At 39.0% G+C, this 20,914-nt stretch overlaps 1 long non-coding RNA gene across 5 annotated transcripts in view; it reads right to left on the bottom strand.

Moving 5' to 3' along the window:
- Nucleotides 1-17,214, bottom strand: part of LOC104832156 — a 56,208-nt gene extending 38,994 nt beyond the window's left edge. For 3 of the 5 annotated variants that reach the window (XR_774390.1, XR_774388.1, XR_774389.1), the window contains exons 1-3: nt 16,693-17,214; nt 10,577-10,620; nt 6,202-6,355 (exon numbers count right to left, since the gene is read on the bottom strand). This is a non-coding gene — a long non-coding RNA (uncharacterized LOC104832156). Of the gene's footprint in view, nt 1-4,168; nt 5,996-6,201; nt 6,356-10,576; nt 10,621-14,561; nt 14,814-16,692 lie in introns of those variants that run through there. The other 2 variants (XR_774386.1, XR_774387.1) reach the window with 2 other exon arrangements.
- Nucleotides 17,215-20,914: the final 3,700 nt, after the last annotated feature.

Here is a 20,914-nt window from a genome sequence, read left to right as displayed (position 1 = left end):
TTACATGATAGCAGCCACTTGTAATATCTGATAGACAAAATGATTTATGGAAGCACATTATATGTTATTATTTATACTGCAATAATATTTTACCTTTATGTAACTCCCTAATTACTCAATTGCTGAAGAAAAGTAAAGGCTCACCCACGCAAGTGAAAATGTTACAAATCTTGAGTATCATTATACATAATATTCAACAAACAGAACACTGAGCTTTAAGCAATTCTAGTAAACAACAATATCTCACTGAAACTCCTGAGATCAGTACTTAGTGATCTGAACTCTCTCAGCAGCTGATATGCTGAGTATTTGACTCATAACTAGCCTCACTCAGACCACTTTGTAAGCCAAAGAGGGACTACACCTTATCAAAATTCCCAGTTTGTGCCTGTGGGATATTTCTGATAGGCTGCATTTCTTTGGTTCTGCTCAGCTCATGGGGAAAATCTGAAACAAAGTAATATACACTACATTCACTTTTCAGTAAGAAATCTCCCTTTTGCGCATTTTCAATACATCATTTTAGGATTTCACTGATTCTTTGAAAACCAAAGGTGACAAAGGAGAATGGTAGGGGAAAGGTTTAAAGATCAAAGCTTTAGAATTTCCTTTAGAAACCTTACTACTGCTGTTAAGAACATTATTTCCACAGGAAATTTTTCTTTTTCACCAAAGCCCAATTTTCCAAAATATTTTTTAGTCAAGAATTTTAACCATCTAGGAAATCCACTGTCATTGCTGTTATCTAAACAATGTTATCAGAATCAGTTTCTTTGCAAGCTGTCATTCTCAGCAACGCTGCTGTAATGTATGGTTTTCATTTAACACTTGGCCTGTGTACGCTGTATTCCTGTGGCATATTCCAAATCATGATAGAGACAAACACAGCACAGAATGCAGGAAAGGGTTGTATAGGGCTAGAAAGAAAAACATTTGAAAAAATTTTGTTAGGCTCTAACACTAATGAATCCTTGAGTTTTGCCAGCTATCGTTTCATAGAATCCTTGATCAGACATGTATACATGGATAGACATTTCTTCAAAATCCCAAAGCCTCCTCTTATAGAGAAGAAAGTTTTGCGAATTAAATTAAAATAAATTCTAAAAGAAACGTTAAAAGAGTGCAAGCTAATCTGTGCAGTGTGAGGATACTCTGTCTGTAACTCTCAAATGGCTTGCATGATGGAGTCCTAGAAATGATAAACCAGAAGTGAAGTGATAGACAGGAAGTGGAATAGCTTTCTGGCTGATTCCTTGTGGCTGTTCACAAGACTAATTCTGATTTCATTCAACACCATTTTCCAGAAAAAACCCAAGATATTCTTCTGAAAGCCCTTTCTTTTCAAGTGTAAGTAACACTAATAAAAGTAATCCCTTACTATGTATACAGAGGCAGCTTTCCATTGTAATTCAACACATATCTCTGTATAGCTAATCAGAACAGCTACTGACTGCATGCATAATTTAGTGATGGCTAGAATGCCTTAATGCAGCAATATGGGTGAGGATGTAAACATGAGGTTGAGATACATATCCTACTGGAATTGTAACTAGTCATCAATAAAAATAATCAGACACAGCACATAGTAAGAAGTAAATATACTGCTCTGTCACAATTCCTAGAGCATTTCCCATAGCTCCTTTGATATAGGGAACAATTAGCAGATACTATGCACCAAAAAACAGGTTGGGTGGAAACTGCCTTGGTTGATAAACACAGGATTAGGATTCAAAAGGTTGAAGTTAATGTCCAGATCTGCCACAGATTAGCTGTTATATGGAAGATAATTCAGGTAGCTATTTTATGTTCTGTTTTCTTCATGTGCAAATTTAGGACAGTACTTGCTGTGGGTAAACCACACTATTGGGTCGCTTAGGCAGAGTAATCCACCACTGTGCACACTCGGATCACCAGAGAAAAGACAAGGAGTTGGAGGGTCTATTACATCCATGTTGCTTTTCTCTTTAACCTGGGAGTGCTCTCAGGGGTGGTGATTATACCATACATTTGAGGAAAGCTCTGGAAACTAAGTAGACAGAATTAAAGTCTTCTCAAAACATCTTTTCTGGCCTTTCAGTATAGAGCAGATGTAGTAAATTATATTTCCTTTTCCCATTTCCAATGCACAGCAGAAGTTATAACACCATGTTCATATTTACAGTAACGCTTAAAAAAATTCTACAGAAGTTTGCACTTGTAAATCTACAAACTTTTTTTTGCAAATTGACCAATTTATATTGTGAGCTATAAAAAAGAGAACAATTCTCCCACGCACTGTAATGCTGACTCATGCACTGCAGGATTACAGAGGCATTGCTTCCCTGGAGGATTATTCAGTTACTCTGGGGAAACTGTAGGTTATTTGTCCCTCCCTCTTCATGACTGCTCATGAAAACACCTACTGAATATTTTGCTGCTGCAGGCAACCTCTCTGATCTGTGTTCTGGCAGGAAGATACTTCTCCCCTTCTGGTTTAACTTTTTGAGCTTCAGAAATGTAAATGGACTGAGGAACCTAGTGAGCTTTCTATCTGTGCAAAATCTAAAGAAAGACCATGACTATTGCTTTTGGCTGCTTCAGACGCAGGGCTTTGGTGAAATAGTTACTGCACATTGCTTTTAATTTACTTTAGACCAATGCTGACTGTTGAGTTTCCAGCGTATAAGTTTCAGTAACAGGAAGACAACAGTGAGAACAGAAACTTGCCTGTTACAGTTGTATGTCAGATATTAAACACATATAAATTAGGCTAGCACTATTGATTACCTTGGAATGAGTTTGCAGTGTTTGTTTATATTAAGGTTTTGCTTAGTGAACATGAAGAATTCAGACTTTCATTAACTGTAAAGTGATTTCTGAGGCTAATGATAATTAGAGTGTTGAAAGCAAAGTACAGACCATTTCTTTTAAGAAAAATACAAAGGAACAAAAGGATTGACTCCCGGAAATTGCTTCTGTTTAAAGCTATCAAAAGTCAGTCTTTGACACATGCTATGAAATGATCACCACCCTTGTAGAATTAGATCTGACCCCCACACCCCTCTTTTTATGGTTAGGACTTTTTTTAAGTGCCCAACACCACAAGCATTCATACATGTGATTATCTTTACATACAGAAATAAATATTTAGCAATGGTGTTGCTAATATGTACAAAATTATTTACCTTTGTTAAATGCTGAAGGATAGGAGCTGTCTTTGTAGCATAACGCTGACATTTAACTCCCCAGGTAAAACAGCTTTTCACTGGTGTTTACAGGCATTTAAAAGGTACTTTAAAATAATGCTGACAATTTTACAGAAAATATAAGGAAAATATTATTTCTTACAGCAAAATTTTATATTTTCTTTTGCCAACTGTTACTTGAACACACCGAGCTCCTCAGTGTGATTTGAAAGCTTCATGAACATTAGACCTGAAAGTTAATTCCAATACTCTGAAGAATCCTCTGTGCTCTTTCTTGCTCCTACACTAGGTACAAATCCATCTAATTCCCACTGCCCGCCGACCCTCGCTCTCAGATAAGTGCCATGGACATTGTTTTCCTTTTTCCCTTTGTGCTGGAAGCCAGTTGGCCTCTTCCTCCCTCCCCAAAACCTTGTCTGACTTTCAGGCATGCCGGACAGGGCTGTAAGCCAAGCTGCCGCCCTCCCTCGCTCCTCACTGGGTGCTGACTCTGACGGCTCCTCTAAGGATATTGCAAAAACTGTACTGAAGATCCAGTTAGCCTTAGGTCCTAGTTCAGCCAAGCAGGAAGGCACAGGTTTAATTTTAACTGAGATTGCAGTGAAATTGGTTATGTGCTTATAGTTAATAGGTGTGTTATTAAGTTCCATGAGGATCAGGCCTTAATGAACATGCCCTCGCCGGCATGTAATGTTACACTTACAGGGAACTGAAAATAATTTTGAAACTTTGGTATTATTTTTACTCTATACACTTCTAAATAAACCAACTTTCCCTTCTTTTTGCAATATATTTATAAAAAAAACTTATTAACTTCTCCCATAGAATAATTCTTGAAATGTTTTATTTCAGATCTCAATATTCTCCCTGGAATTGTGCAAGTACTAATAATTTTGTCATGAAATTAAGGGTATAAATAAAAAAATACCCTAACCATGTCATCATTTTTGCACAAAACTTATTTTTATTGGGACATGTTACGGAGGCTCACACCAGACATCATTTTTAATTTGAGAAAATAATTTTCTGCATAACCTTTACCTATACTGTCCAGACAGCCTTCTCCATTTCATTGCCAGGATGCTCAAAAAAGGCAAAGTTCTGTAGAGCAGAAAGTGAGGTGCTGCTATTCCAGATGCCATCAGATCCCCTCCAGAAGACAACGAAATACTTATACAAGATCACAGACGACAATACTGAAGTCAATAGACCTTTGTCATTCATATCAGCTGGAACAGTAAGGCATTTGCTGCTCTGAAGGATTTGCATCCTTCCCTCTAAGCTACATAGTATGTCTCCAGGGCACTCTGTACAAAAAGATACACTATTTCATCCTGAATCTGTTGTAGCATTTTGGAAGCCATATAGGACAGGTATTTTTTTCTATTATTTCTGGGATATTAAGAATGGTAGCATTATGGAAGCAAACACATAAAGATTAAGATTGTCCAAAATGAACTCTGGTCTTCCCTGCTGCTTTTTGCCTGGACGGTTTTTGCCCTCTTCTTTCCCCTCAGTTCCCTCTCATTCCCATTGTTGCTACCCTTATGGCATGGTAAGTATTTTAGAAGATTACTTTACAACTGACCAGACTAGAAGGTCATTCTTGAACTCTTACAGCCATGAAGATTATAGAGAGGTTTTTAATGCATCAAATTAAAGAGAAAGACTGGCATTTTGATTTAAAAGGAGGCTACATTTTGTCTGTTCTTCACACCACTCTCAAATTCTGTTACATCTATCATTTTCCTCTGGTGAATAAACCAGGTGTTGGATGTCAGCTCAGAGTTCAGGTGAATCCTTCCTCTGTAAACTTGACTGTATCCTGAATATTGAGTTTTTAATCTTTTGTTCTCCTCTAAAAGTTGTGCAGTGTCAGCTGGCTTTGTTATGTGACTGCTGGGTAAGGTCTTGGCTGTATGAAATCAGTGGGGATTGTGCCACAGGATTCGTTGGGACTAAGGTTTCACCCAAGCTGTTTTATCTGTACCCCTTCTGTTTTGTTCTATCCTAAATAAACTCTCTACAGTCTTCAGTTTTCAGATTTAGCTCTCAGATGAAATAATTTACCTTCTCTGTCAGATAAAAATAAATGGATGGTTTTTAAGCTATGATGCCTTTTAACTACTTGAAAAACAGCAAAGGACAAAGCAGGGGGGGAAATCTAGATTTGCTTGTCCATTAAAGTTTAATGCTAGGTATCAGGTTTATTTTCCAGACAAAATTATGTTATCACTGTAGAAGAGGATACTTCTAGAACTGTATAAAGTATAGGTATTGATTGTCTGAAGCATAGCATTATGCAGCTATTGCCTGACAAACTTTCTGGGTATATTATCATACAACGGTCTAACCTTTGTTCAAAGCCTTACTTGTTCATTTTTCCAATGGAAACATCAAATTTAGCACAAAACCATCTCAGATCCTGTGTAAGTCACTTTTCCTTGTTCTGTGTTTAGAAATGAAATTAAATTGTCACTTTCTCTTGGTTTGAGGGCTAAGGCATGCTCACTGCAAAGCTGCTGTCTCATTCACTGACTGGACATTATCAGGTGCTTGATCAAAGGAAAAAATCAGCTTAGCCTAGCTTGAGCACAAGGCCTAGCATATGATATAGCAAGCAAAGCAAGCGTTCAGAAATGCAGCTTTCAGAAAAGCTGCTCAAAAATGTGCAAGAATTGATGAAAATACAAAGCAGGCAATAGTGAGTCTACACTCAGATTTTGGTAAAAAAAAACCCAAAACACACATTCAGATGGTCTCAGTTGAAGAGCTGGACGTTGGTGAAGGTACAACACCTCTTGGAAAACCTGTTTGAGAAGCAAGAACAGCATCACCTGCAGAGCAGGGGAAAGGAGGGACCCTCCACCCTTGCCTAGTGCAGTGTGGGCTTTGCCAACATCCCCACTGTGGGAAGCAGTCCCTCCTGTGGCCTCTGCTTCTGTAGCTCGTCCCTATCAGACAAGGCTGTACTTTGCTAACTGTTGATTCCTTCAGGAAAAGAAACTTTACTCACCTTCTGTACTTTAAAGTGGAGCCTGTAGAGCGCAGAAATAGCTGGTGACAGAGGGGTAAAGATTTCATTCAAGAAGCAAACGCAGCAGGTGAATATGTCTTGGACATCTGTAAGTGTCTTTACCAATCCACATTGTCATGGGATACTTGCAGCACTGTGGGAAGGGAACACGAGTCTTTTCTCTATTGTAAACTAACTTATGTGTGAGTTTGCTGTTATTTTTCTTCATATTAGACCTCACTTTAGAGAATACATTTTTGGGGTTTTTTTTCCTAGAAGTAGGATCTTTTTCACCAGTCTTCCCTTGGTTTCACATTTCAAGTAGATAATACAGTGGCATTAGCATTTTATCTGGTGACACAAGAGATGTACCAACACACCTACCAGACAAAAGTGATTGGTGTATAGGCAGACACAGGTGAAAGACATTACAGCTGTAAGAAGATAGAAAAAAAAGACAATAGAAGAATTTTCCGCATCATCTGTGCTACCCTGCCTTTAGAAAAGCTGTAAAAATCTTATACCATACAAGTAATTGGGGTTTATTTTATTAGCTGTTCATATAGTACTTTTTCGGCAGAGATGTTGTGATAGCAACTGATGCATAATGCAAATGAAGTGTAGGTATCCAGCATCTCTCATTGCATTCTTCTCCTCAGTATTTCCTAAACATAGACTTTGCCCTTTTTTTCATTTCATGTTGTAAAAATTGAAGGGTCTTGCATTTTACAGTATGTACATACACTGGATGAGAAGAGACACACAAATATTTATGACATGAAAACTGCACGTGCAAACACCTATCTGGTTTCTCAGTTTGTGCACTCAGTGTCTGAATTTTACATTTATGGCTATCAACTATGGATCACTAGGCTCTATTTTTAGCTACTTAAAAAGGCAGAAAAAGCTTAGAGGCAGAAGAAATGACCTTTCAACTCCCATGAGAAAAAATGTTCTCTAAAATAGCCATTTTTTATATAACCTCAAAAAAAGCTGTCATTTTTTCCTGCATTCTTATGCTATAGTCTTTATCCACTAAGCAAGCAACTCTGAATAAATATCGCAACTGTAAGAGGCTGTGGGGTTCAGGTTTTGGGTTAGGGTCCGAGTCCTATCTTACAAGATGTTTGTGACCTTTTCCCCATCTACTCACTGTGCTTTTTTTTCCAAAGATCTTCCATTTTTTGCAATCTTTCCTCATTGCTGGGTTTTCATATTGACCATGGGAGCACTCAGAAGAACGTGTGAGACTGATGCTTATCTTTCGCAGCGGTTGTGGCCCTCTTCCACTCTTCCCCTTCTCTGCTGACACTTTCTATTCCCCACCTCCCCCCAAATGTTTCCTGTATGTATTTATCACTGTTTTTATTCTTGTGGGTGTGTATGCAACCAATTGCAAAAATACAGTTGACATTTTAGTCTCAAAGTAGACTGGTTTGTGGCTATTGCTATTTCCTTCTGCTGAAAAGATGTGAGGAAGTAGCTGAGAAAATTTTGTTTTCTGCTTTCACATGTTACACGCTTAAGGTCACTGGGTTTGGCACTTCTAAGGAGTAGAACTGTTACAAATAAACCTCACAGAGAGTGGGGAGAGGTGCTCTTTATGAAATTGAGATTGAGTTAATGAAGGCCTTTGAAGATTAAAGTGAAGGCTCTGAGTACAAGAACCACCCAACACAAAGGCTTCATTTCCTCTGGGTACGTGTTGGAAGGCTCATCCAAGTCACTGGGAGTTGCCTCAAAGTTTTATAGCGATAACAATCCCAGTTGCATGAACCCTACATATTTCTAATGAAAAAAAAAAATTCTAGCCCTGTAGTCGTTATTATGGATGTTCTCTAGGATATCAGACTAAAAATATCAGCAGATAACAACACAGCACTACAAGATAAAGTCTCCATTCAAAAAGTATTAAAGACAAAGCTGATTTTCGTCAGTCCTGGTGGATGTTTGGGGTTAATTCTGTATCGCTGAGATGTTCTTGCTGACCTAACTGTGGAGGGGCAAGAGTTACAGACAGCACAGGAAGAGAAACACACAAGTACCTGTAGAACAGGTTAGTGGTCTCTGCCAAGGGATTTCTAGACTTTCTACTTATGGCTGTGCAGATGGAGAGTTAACTCTTGTATTGAAGTCCTGCTTGTGATATACTCTGTTTGCAAGGAGTCAGGACTTGCTGACTGAATAAATGCAATGCCAGTGTTTAAATGGGTTGGGCTATATTAAAATTAGATTGCAATTAATGTGCATAGCTCACTTAACCATAGAAACGCTGAGGTCTGAAAAGAGGCTAAGAAACATCTTAAATTCAGCTGGATCTAATGTTTCAAGTATTTCATCACCGAGTGATTAACAGTTTCATGGCTATAAAAGAATATTTCATAGGCATCTTTAGCAACCTGACAATACCAGGTTTTGGTATTACAGCATTTTGGAAACTTTTCTTTGCTGGTCAGCACTGTAGCACAAAATTTCTCATGCTAGTATAATCACAACAAAGAATAATTCCTGGGAAAGTGGTTTGTTTGATTGTTGTTCCAGCCTATATTTTTTGTTCTGTTTAACAATCTATGACTCTATTCAGTGATGATTTGTCTTGATTTGGTGGAATCCCTGTAAATAAATTTCAGCTTAATTTCATAACTGGAATTTAGTAAGCAAGGAAGAAAAGCCTTTTATGTTTCTTTCCTGTGACATTCTGAACTGTACTATTTGGTGTACTGGGTACAGTAGCAAAATCCAGAAAAGAAGATCTAGTTGACATAGCATCCTGCCAGCAGCCAGATATGTGTTTTGCCAGTGAACTCAATGCAAACTGCTTCACTGAAGACTATTTCCTAAGAGCTTCGTAGCACGAAAACATAGTTTAATTCTGTACCTAAACATTTCTCATCCTTTAAGATCCCATTCCCATCCTGCAAATCAGTTCATCTACCAGTCTTGAAAGTTCACTGCAGTGCCATCTTTACTGATACACAATATCTAAAACTGAGTAATTTTAGCTTGAACAAATACGATCTGCACTTGAAGTCGTACAGCTGGAAGTTCATCCAAACTCCCAGGTAACTTCCTCATCCCATGCTGGGGCAAGTATAGCGACCTGCAGCTCCTTTTGGGCTCTTTCTCATCTCAAACTCTGGCTTGGGGAAAAATGAAACAGCACCTGCTATCTATGCTAGGTAATTAGTTTATGGCACACACTTTGTAATCAGCTGGAAATTCACAATCTGTTTCATTGTTGGTTATGGAAAATGGTGCATGTTACTTCAGTTGAAGATCTTCTTCTTTTTTTCTGATGCTAGAGTACTGTAGAACTTCACTAACATCCAAGCGTTTAGTATCTTCCATTTTTTTCCAGTGCACAGGCAGGCAATAATCACAGATTCTTGGATACAGATGAAAGGAAGTTCCGTCTTTAATTTCCTCCACTGCAGCTGTCCTGTGCTGAAGGCATCTGCCATACCTAATGGATGAGTTCTTGCTGTGGGAACACTATCAGTTTTGTGCAAACCCCACTGAAGTTTCTGCCAAACTTTGCAGAGACCACATTTACTGTTCCCTTAAAGGTTCACAGTCTGCCCCTTTCTGCTCCATTTCATCTCTCCTTAGCCTTCTGCAGAAAACCAAGGAGATTCATGGGGTCTGCGGAAACAGCTACACTTTCAGATTCAGATACCACTGTATTAAGGGAAAAGAAAGCATTCCTATCCTACACACTGGTGTATCCTACCAAGCAGGGAAAAAACCCAGTGGCTGTGGATAAATCAGAATAGAAACCCATTTTACACAGAACACTGAGTGTCAGCCATTCTTGGACTGAGCTAAAAGACAGGGGGTTTTCTCCCCCATTGAATACTGGCTGACTGTAGTACTAGTTCCTCTACTGAACTGGATCCAGGCTCTGCTCTCTGATATGCAAAGTGCTAGAAGCAGGAGAAAGGTTTTCTCAGCAGTGGGTTGCAGGCTGTCCATTTGTACAGGGTGGACCAAGACGGCTCAGGATCCTATGTGACACTTCTGCATGCCTGGAGCTAGAGGAGTGAATTTTGTTCCTTGGACCTGGTGCCATTCCAACAGGAGCAACTGTTATGACAGCACAGTCATGTTTCAGAGCATTATCTTGAAAGCAACATAATCTAAATATGCATTGGAGATCTGACTGCAGTATATACTGTGACTGTTATGCTACACTTCATTGTAGACTGCCACTAGAAAACAAGAGTTGTAACTGGTAATTTTTTTCTGAAATGTAGGCAAGAGGTTGTGAACATACAGCAAATGTGCTGTAAGCAAAATTAAGAAATGGAAGTAAAAATAAAAAATCCAGTGGTTCAAAATGTAAGTCTAGGGAAAAGTGTAACAAATCAGACATTACCTGGGAAACCTTGGTAGGAATGTTCTTCCTGCAGATCCCATTCTCTATTCCCAGGAAAAGAGAAGGATACCAGGATTTCCCCCACGAAAAGAAAAAATGAAAACATATAGCCAGTTAACTAAGAAGAGACCAATGGATTTCTAAAAAGAGAATTTTCATTTTTAGTAGTCTTGAATGGCTACCATGCTACACAGATCACAAAAGAAAGACATCAGGCTTCCTTGGGGGATCAGACAGACTTCTAGCTATACAATGGGGGAAAGTTGCACAGACTCCTCGAAAACTGTCTTTTGGCACCCAGGGGTTTTAAGTGCATAAAACCAGCAGGGCTAATAATGAAACTAATGAGGCTTAGGACTCATACTGTTCACAATGCAAAAATGCCTGAAGTATAGTCAGTGATAGGAAGCTGAAACAAATTCACCATAGGGCCAAATTGCACATTTTTTCATAGGGAGAGTAATGTAATTAAACTTACTCACATGCAGGACCTTATTCATATGCAATATTTACACTCAGGCTAGAGGTCTACGTATTCTACCACCAATAGAAATTATGATATGCAAGACTGATGCCCACATTTGACTTGTGTTATGAGAACAGATTAGACAATTCCTGCTAAGGTTCATTTTTACTGCCAGAAGTCTATGACCTGTACTCATCAGACTACAGAATTTCAGAAAGGGTGATTTTCCAGGATTGTGGATAAAGGGAATGATATTGCTGTAAAAGAAGACAGAATTCAGCTTGCCATTTCCAGACATTCTGCAAAGCTCACCACCACAGCAATCTACTCTCGCGCTATGTCTCTTTATGTCTGTATTTCATGTGTGAACAGATATATGTATGTATGTATATGTATACACATATATGTATGTATAAATGTACGTATGCATACATGCGTATATGTAAGTGTGTGTGCTTAAGGTAGGATGAGCGGTTTCCTGAGCCATAGAAAAGTTGTAAAAATTGTGTTATGTAAACTGACGGCAAAAGCATTCACTACATGAGTCATATTTTGCACAGCTAGTACTTAGAAAGCCAGCACTGTTTTGGCTTCTTTTCTTGTTCTGGGGCTGGATCAGTTTTCTACTTGACATAGCATTATGCTTCAAGTAACTTTGTTTGACAGAGATATGGCATGAGCAATTTAGTTGCTATCTGATGGAAGAGAGCTTGGAGCTGTGTAGGCCCTGTTTTGAATGCTTTTTGGGCTAGGCTGGAGTAAAGAATGATACTCCTCCATACATTGTCTTAATGACTCATCATTTTAAACAAGATTTGAAAGACACTGAAAGTCTCATGAAGCATCTGTGGGAAGCTGACAGTGTAAGGAGTGTTTCACCCATGTAGCTATTAGAGTCACAGATCTGAGTGAACCTCATACTCAAAGCAGGACTAAATCTGAAGTTAGACTATGTTGTTCAGGGCCATGCTCAGTCATGAGTTGAAAAATCTCCAAGAGTGAAGGTTCCACAGCCTCTTTGAACAACCTATTGCAGTTCTTCACAACACTCATAGGGATTTTTTTCCTTTATATTCAACCGGAATTTCTCTTGCTGCAGCCTAAGACCGTTGTCTGCAGTTTGTCCATCTCTCTTGTACTAGGGAGCTCAAAACTTTACATGGTTTTCCCAGTTTAACCTCACTAGTGCTGAAATGCTAAAATTTAATTAATCACACAGAAGATACAAAGACAGAGTCAATTGCCATGTAAATCAAATATCAGGTTGAAGGTGTAAAAGCTGTTACCAGTTTCCAGTAGTGGTTCAGCATGATAAGCTTCTGAGAACCTAAGAGGCATGAGATCACACAAGAGAGGTCAACATCCAAATAATATAAAAGACAGATTTTTATAACAGAAGCTCTTGTTTCTCTATTGAGAGTATCTGCTAAGCTATTTTTGTTCCTTGCAAGACAACTATTTCATATCTTGATGATTTTGAACAAACTGCTATTTAAAATTTACATGTCAGCTTGACTGGAAAAAAATGATCCAGAAGTCACTAAAAGGAAGAGGTTGTGACATTTTTTTTTCAGTCTTGGCTACAATTATGATTCTTTTTTTAAAGTCTGTATAACTTGGTAGTATATGCAAAAGGTACACAGGGGGCATGTAGATGATTTCAAGAGAGGAACTCAAATTTTATGCAGCAACATCTATTTTTCAGTGTAACTCCCTAGACAATTATTAAGGTATGAGCAATTTCATGTTGTAAACTTCCCTCATGCACTTCTAGTCTTTCAGTCACTGGCATAATAGGTGCTATTATGACGTGGAAATATGCCAGTGCACTTACCCTTGATAAGCACACGGTCAGTTGATTTAAAATACAGTTGCTATGCAAAGTGAAAATTTACCTTTTCAAGTAGTGATCCTTGTCTCAAATATAGCCACAAACGTTGATACAATCTTTACAAAAACAGCTATCTCCCATAACTTCAAAAGGACAAGTCAATCATTTAATTAAAAAAAAAAAAAAGTTGTTCCACCCTTCTCTGGTTCTGACTAAGGCAATGCTGACATTGATTTTGGTTTGACTGTTAGATAGGTCACTACTGCCACTAAGTCTGCCTTAAAACACATGCGCCTTCTGCAATGTTGCTTTGGAATATTTTTCAGTGCAGTATCAGAACAAAACTGAGCTCCTCACTCATGAGATTGTATTTGTGAGATTCTGTACCCTGAGGGCCAGACCGGCTGGGTAATAACCAACGAAGTTAATGGGGGCAAGAAGCCTTCTGCTTTCTAGCACAACTATTCTCAGGAATACAGCTGCAATCTCCATGCTCTCTGGAGAGAACAAGTCTACCCAAGGGAGAAAGATAAGTGATAGGACTGCAACACCTCTTTGGGGTTTGTTTTTTCCTGCCCTGTTCCAGGAGATTATTGTCACAGGAAGTGGAGCAGTGTCTGCAGTCAGAAAGATATGGAGACACCATTCTGACTGGCTTGCAATGGGAAGAACTCCTGATATACAGAGGTCAGCCATAGCTGGACACTTCTACCCTCCTCATTTTTGTAATAGTCCTAAATAGAAGGACATGTCAGTCACAGATACTGTCCCCTTTCTGTCACAATAAAAAATGAAGTAAACATGAGGAAGAAATAATCCTTGGCATGTTTGCAGTGTATTTTGAAAGGTCCTATAAGGTTAAGAACATTATCTGGAAAGCCAGCTGCCGTCTTTACTCCTCCCTGTTCTCGGTAAGTCCCTTACTCAAATGGAGGACAGGTTGAACCTCGTTGCACTGACGTTTTGAACTTTATCTGCTGGTTCTTATCTCTTCTGCCACACAAAATATGTACATGAGAACCCTAATTTCTGCACGTTAGCAGCAGAAAGATTAAAAGAAGAAACAAGTCTTTCATTCAGCTATTCCCTATGAGCAGAAGACCTGAATGCTAATGAATGTGTACAGTCCAGAATATCTGAGAAGAATCTTAATAGAGCACACGCATCTTCCTTCAACAGAATTAAAGACCTTGTTGCTGCTGCATCTTTCTCAGTGTACATGGCGCGGGATGTCTTCTGTATCAGTTAATACTGCACGTCCAGTAACAGATTGCTGGTCTTATTACTGCTGCTCTGCCTAGCAACCCAAGTAATGAGTGAGGTTGTATCATGGTAGGCACTTCATACAGACAGGGAACTGTCTGCCTCAGAAAACTTACACTCTGTACCAACCAAACAGGTTAATGAAGGTGAGGAGGTAAACAATACAGAAGGAACTGAAGACCCCTGTGAAAGGCTGGGTGAAGCTGGCTTTCCTTGCAAAGCCATGACCCTGCTGGAAAGATCGCCTCTCCCCTGCTTCAACCTACATTTTGTGACCAGACGGTGAATTCAGGCAGGGGCCCGTCACTTCCAAAGGGCATCTGGAGTTCACAGCGAAAAAGAGCTCAAACCTATCAGTTCTCCAGGTGTGCTGCCCTGGCCTCTTCCCTCAGCGCCACGGGCTGTTAGCAAGCACAGGTACTCACCGGTGGTGGGGCGCTTCCCATTCTTTGTGGAGCTCAGCTTTGGCTACAAGAGCAGCTAGAAGCTGGCAAGTTTGTGTATACCCCCCTCACTTGTACCTGATGTGTTTGACCTTTCTTTCTTATAAGCTGAATAATAAAATTAATAGGCTAATTGATTATTTTTTTTTAAATAATGAATGCAAGTAAAATAAACTTATGGTCATGTTTTTACTTAATCTTAATTGTTAAGTATTTAGGACCGTTATCACCTTCTCTTACTTGACACAGCAGCACAGTTTGATACTCTTAGAGACATGAAATAATCTAGATTCTGGAAAAATAGAAATGTTATTCAGAACACATACACTAGGATCAGTGAAACTTGCAGCTGAATGGGAAATGTAATATCTAATTTCTAGTGCATAACATGAGGCATAACATTATGTTAAGGACTGTAACAGTCCATTACAGTCAGTGCATGACAGAACTTTTAATGTATGCTTTAAGCAAGAAAGCCACAATTTCTAAATTTTCAAATGTTCCATGGCTTTAAAACTACTTTGGGCACCAGAAATACAGCATTTTATGAAGTGTCAGCGGAAGAAGGCATTTTCTGTTTCACAATAACATCGATAAAGCCCCTAGCCTGACAGATGAAAGCCTTGCCATTATTAGGTATAATACTGTACATAACATTACACAGACTAAAAAATATCCAACTACACGTTAAAAACAAAAGCCTCCTTATGCTGACAAGTCTACAACAGAAAGAGCCAAGTGGGATAAGTTCAGTATTTCACTACTGAGAGAAATGATGGTGTGTATAATGTTATTGACAGCTGCAATGTTTTGGGAAAGGATTTGGCATTACAAAGCCTTTAAAGAGCATATTGTATTTAGTAGAAGTGAATCTTTTATGCGGATAGATATTGTGTTTCTTTTAGAGACAGGCAAATATTTAGACACTATTATTTGGAGGGAGGATGTCCTCCTAACAAGATACTCTAGTATTTATAAATAAAAATATTAAGAAAATCCAATTTCTGTGGGAAATGTTGGTGCTCCAATGTCAATATTAAAAACTTCACTGTTAAAAGGGCAGTCAGATACAGGTTTTTGGTTGCAGTATTGGTATGGTTGCATAAATTGAATGTAGCTTTTGTTACTGATATAGCTGTCATGAAAATCTGCAGTCCCACCTCTTTAAAAATGTGCATTTTTTTAATTGTTATGAACTTTACCAAGATGTAAGAGTGAATATTTTACCCTGTTATGTTTGCAATCATCTCTTAGCTACAGTATCAGGCTGTATTCTCATAGTCAACAAATTTTGTTAGCAAGTTTAGAGGCACAGTAGAAGTGATGGGAATCATCATGTTAATGAAACTCAGGTTTAATAATTAAATCGTGGTAACTAGAGGGGAGGGTATGCTTTTAAAAAATTCATTCAAGGCCTGTGGTTATGTAACTGCCGTGTGGTTTAAACCCATTACAAATTCTCTGAAGCTGGCTATTCAAAGTTTTTACTCTATATTGCATAACATCCTGTGCACCGTGAAGCACGTGTACATACTACCCTTACGCTAGTGGTGGCACTGAACATACAGATGTTCAATGGTGCTTGTACAAGTTTCTCACTCACATTGCAACAAGTTACTGCTGCCTTACACTGAAACCTTTGCTTTGGCATGCTTTGCTTAATGGCAAATTGCCTGGGTACAGGCAGCTGCAAGATGGCATTTCTTTACTTTCCAAGTCAAGTAGCACTTAACTGTGCACAAAGGGCAGTGCTGGTAGTATTGAACAGAGGAAAAAGAAAGAAGGAGTCATTTGTTAATTTTACAAGCTTTTCTGTAACCACATACATTACCCTGTGTGAATGGGTTCATAGCTCTGAGCACATGAGGTGCTACATTAGACAACTACACATTATCCATTTTGCTGATCAATAACACTGAACAATGGGTGGTCTGTTATGTGGTTTATTCCTTCTTTTGGTCAGGTCAGTTAGTTTGGCAAGCATTTGAATTTTATTTAATAAAAGCTGATTTAACAATGACTGATTTTCCTTGTACCTTTTGCCATTAGCAAGAATCTTCCATTTGCTAGAAAGGGTTCTTGGCTGGGAAAAAGCCAATATTCTTTAACTTACCTTCTGCCCTGAGGAGATCTCTTGCATAGAAGCTCCAGCCATGTTGCTCAGTAGGCTCGAGTTTGTGACTTCTTGAATGTTGTGTAATTACAGAGGATCATTAATACCTTCAGCTGTGTTATTGTAGTTGCCCATATGTTAGGTAGTTTTCATCTGCTGACCCTGGTGTAGAGGACTGGAGCTTAAGAACAGGGTTGTGAGAAAGCATATGTTAAGTATAATGTATAAATGTAGATGTATCCTTCCTCCTCCACTCTGCTCTGCGTGAGAATCTCGTGCAAAGTAACAAAAGCCCCACTCTTACTTGGGTGCAAGCTCAGGGAAAAATATGTAAAAAGTGTTTTAAATTTGCAAGTCTTGCTCATATCAGTGGGACAATTAAGTAAAAAAGCAAATGTTTTTGAAAATGTCAGGAGAAAGTAAAATTACAGAGGTGTTTAAGATATTGGATTTAGTAATTCTGTTAGAAGGAATGACCTGCTTTGAACCTCCGGATGGAATGTGTGCATGTATGCACATGTGTGTGCATATGCTACAGCTAGTGGGGGCTATAGAGATATAAAGCATATTTGACATCTTATTTCACAAACTTTATATTTTTTTGCAAGACTATTGCTCATCTGTTCCTTCTGATGGGTTAAGTTACCTCTGTGCCACTGCACATCTATGATAACTCAATCTACTGGGGCTAGTCTGTATAATTTTATCATACCGAGGCCAAAAAACCTATCCTGCCCTAACACACAAACATTTTATTTATAGGCCAGTAGGACAGAAGCCTTCCCATTCCTTATCTTTTATAACACTCCACATAATGTGGTATCAGGTAGTGGACAAAATGAAGTTAATTTCAGCTCCACGGATAACCTGTGGTATGACCACTTAAATATAAAAGCAGTGCAGATGTGAATAGTGGGACGCTGTAAGAGGGGAACAATCTGCCCTGCTAACATTTCTGAAGCATTTGTCTCTTTCTTGAGACAGAGTTTGTTATCACTTTTGTTACTGCTATTTCAGCAGACAGGAGTGCGTAGTACAAATGGCCTGAAACATGTGGGGTGTCACACATCCTTACAAAAATCTAGGGTGTCCTTATAGGGAAGCAAAGAAAAAGTACTGGGGCCATAATTTTCAAATTTCTACATGGCTTTTATTGACTTCATCTAAGCAGCAAATATAGCTGAGTCAAATAGCCAGAAATTATCTTTAATTTTACAGTCCTATCCTAACCTACTGTTTATGCTACCAGAGTGTACAGACTCATTTCCACTCTCAGGGAGTGCTGAGAGCTGTGAACAGCTAGTGCCAGAGAGGGGGTGCTTTGGCTTGTAGTGCTCCTCACCCCTGCCTTGCAGAGAAAACCCAGGACTGCCCCCATATCGCCCCAAAACCAGGCATCTGCTGTGAATAGGAGATCAAGAAGATACCCTAATACCTGCTCTAACCCTTGCTGAAGCAAAATGCAAAGCCCTATTGACCTCACTTGATTTTTGATTCAGTCCCTCCTGCAGACAGCCCATGGTAAAAACCTTGAGGCTGTTTAGTTGTTTTTGCCAGCTGAACCACCCTGGTGTTTCTTGTGTAGCACCTGTATAGTGCCTGCATGAAAAGGGGTGGTCTGAGCCTCCCAGCTGCACCACCTTGTAATTCCTTTGTCCCAGAGGCACCAGCTTAATCTTGGAGTAGCAGAGACCTCACACAGGTTGTGCTCTATTCTACTAGACATGGGTTTATATCCTAGAAATAAGAAAAAAAACCAGATGTCTTGTGTCAAATAAAAAACCCAGAAGCAAAAAACCCAGAAGCAAGTAATAATATAATTAAGAACTGACACATTCATTCTTGCTGTGTTCCAACATGAAATAGCAGAGTTTTTGGTTTGGATAAGGCATCTATGTCAGAGCATTAGCTAAATCATGTCCTTGCCTGCTTAAATGAAAGAAAAAAAATATTAATTCTTTTTAAAGGCTTTTGACCTTGGTTTTTTGGAAGATGGTATTAATGTTGTCTGAATCAATGTTCTGTCTCTATGCATAGCCATTGCACACACTTTACAAAGATTCAGCATTAATATTTCTACAAGCTTTAACAGCCTGTTTCAGGACTTCAGAAATGACAGATAAAAGGAAAGTTTTCAAGGTTGTTTACTGTTTTGCAGGACTTAATTCTTTTAAGCCATACATTTTTTATTTATCAAAAACATACTTGAAAAAGTCATGACTGAGAACTTATTTTTGCACACAGGTTTAGTGGATATTCAGAATTTGTAAGTCATCACTGTGAGTTTAGCTGCAGATTTTCTCTCCCACCACTTTGCATCACTGATATTTTACTGGGGATCTTTGTGAAAGTCCTCAGGCTCAGCGATAGCATCACATTCCTGGAGAATCATTCTCCTAATGTCTCAGATTATAAAGTCACCTCGGGCTATAGGGTCCCACACTGGGTGGGCAGATCAGAATGTACCAGCAGCAGCAGCCGCTCGCTCCTGTAGTGTAAAAAATGTATTTCAGCAAACTAAAAATGCCAGTCACTGGTGTATGTGATTAGCACCAATTCACGTGCAAATGGAGAAAGCAGATAAAGGACCCAGAGGACATCCCCAAAAAGAAGAAGCAGAGCAAGCAGACAAGCATGTGTAGGGAAGGGGGGGTGGGGGGAATTGTCTGTCATATACCTGCCAATAATGGTATGTACTCCATGGAATAAAATATCCTGGGAAGTGACAAAAACACACAATTTAATGTTGTTGCTGGAGCAAACAAGTATTCCGAGAAATGTATGTTTCTCAAAGTCTAGAAGTTTCTTTTTCAAATGGATTAATCTTTTACATAATGAACAGACATGACTAATTTGCTGAGCTCTTATATAACATTAAAATATTTTAATTTGCACATTTTCTGCCTTTACAGTATCAAAAGTACTATCTATTTTTGCTTGTATTTGTTCTTCAGTAGCTTATTATTCGACACCACAAATTAGTAATTTCTTTTGAGACTACATTATAGAAAACAGTGAGGAGCAAAAGATAAAATCTCCATGAGAGGGGACTAAGAGAAAGTGTTCTGCACAGCAAAGGAGCTGCTGTTTCTGCAGCTAAAATCTCATGAGAGGCACTGAAACGTCACTCCAAAGGCTCTCTAAGCCATTCACTAGCAGATCGGAGCAGTGCACCCACCAGATCCATGGATTGCTCCCCGGCTGGGACTGGCAGAGATGAGGTGTACGTAGGAAGCAAGATGACTGGCAATATGTTACTAGACTGAGATCACTTTCCTACAGGAATCCCGCCAGACCAGTATGTTCTTCTGTCACACATTTCAAACCAAGTCCTACAGCAGCTCTTGTTTGTGAGGTGTTATGAATTGCAGCGCACAGTCTGAAAAAATCACAGAGTTAAATATAAACACAGATATAACGACTGTGAGGTCTGTACAGCCCAGCAAAGCAAAGTCTTAAAAGCAAGCCTAGACAGCAAGCCTAGCACAGGAACACCATCCTTAGGATGAACACCCTTGCAGGAAGCCTGATGCTCTGGTGTCACAGGCAGTTACAGCTGTATGTGAGCTTAAAGCCAGCCTGGACAACAGCAGTTTGCATTCCCAGAACAGGTCAAGACAAAGATCAATGCAATGATAAACTAGGCCTGCAGTCCCAGAAATTCAGCAGTGTAGTACATACAACATAAAACACCACAACTTCATAATCGTGTACAACAAGGTACAGTATTTGATGTCTAACAGACTGGCATGCTGTTGGAGTCTTGCCTGATCTACTTGGGTTTTGCAATAGCAACAACTGAGCTAGAGTCTGAACTCCAGGGATCTGTGTTAATAAAACAGGATTATTATCTTTATAGACCTTGGTCAAAAGCTGAGGATTACAACTTCAGATATAAACAGCATGAACAGACGAACTGTTCAAAAGCAGAATTTCTGTTGGTAATTGCTTTTAGCAATTCAAAAAAAGGAGAAGAAAATTACACGACATACTTGCCAAGGTGTGTGCAAGCAGAATGTTTGTCTCTGGCATTACCAGCCAAAGTTGTGTAGACGCTTCATTAAAAATGTAGAAAAAGCAATATAAATATTTTGTATATGAAACCACAGCTAATATTAAAGAGTTTAACTGTTATTGCACAGCTCACTGCTAGGGGTAATCAGCTAGACTTTCTCCTCACGGCTGAGCACTCCAAGTAGGGCCCCCAGCCCCCTGCTCAGTA

Source organism: Haliaeetus leucocephalus, unplaced genomic scaffold, assembly GCF_000737465.1.
Source record: "Haliaeetus leucocephalus isolate CR32 unplaced genomic scaffold, Haliaeetus_leucocephalus-4.0 Scaffold239, whole genome shotgun sequence".
In the NCBI taxonomy this organism is placed as follows: domain Eukaryota; kingdom Metazoa; phylum Chordata; class Aves; order Accipitriformes; family Accipitridae; genus Haliaeetus; species Haliaeetus leucocephalus.
Note: the sequence above shows the minus strand (reverse complement) of the source record. Positions and strands in the feature narration are given on the sequence as shown.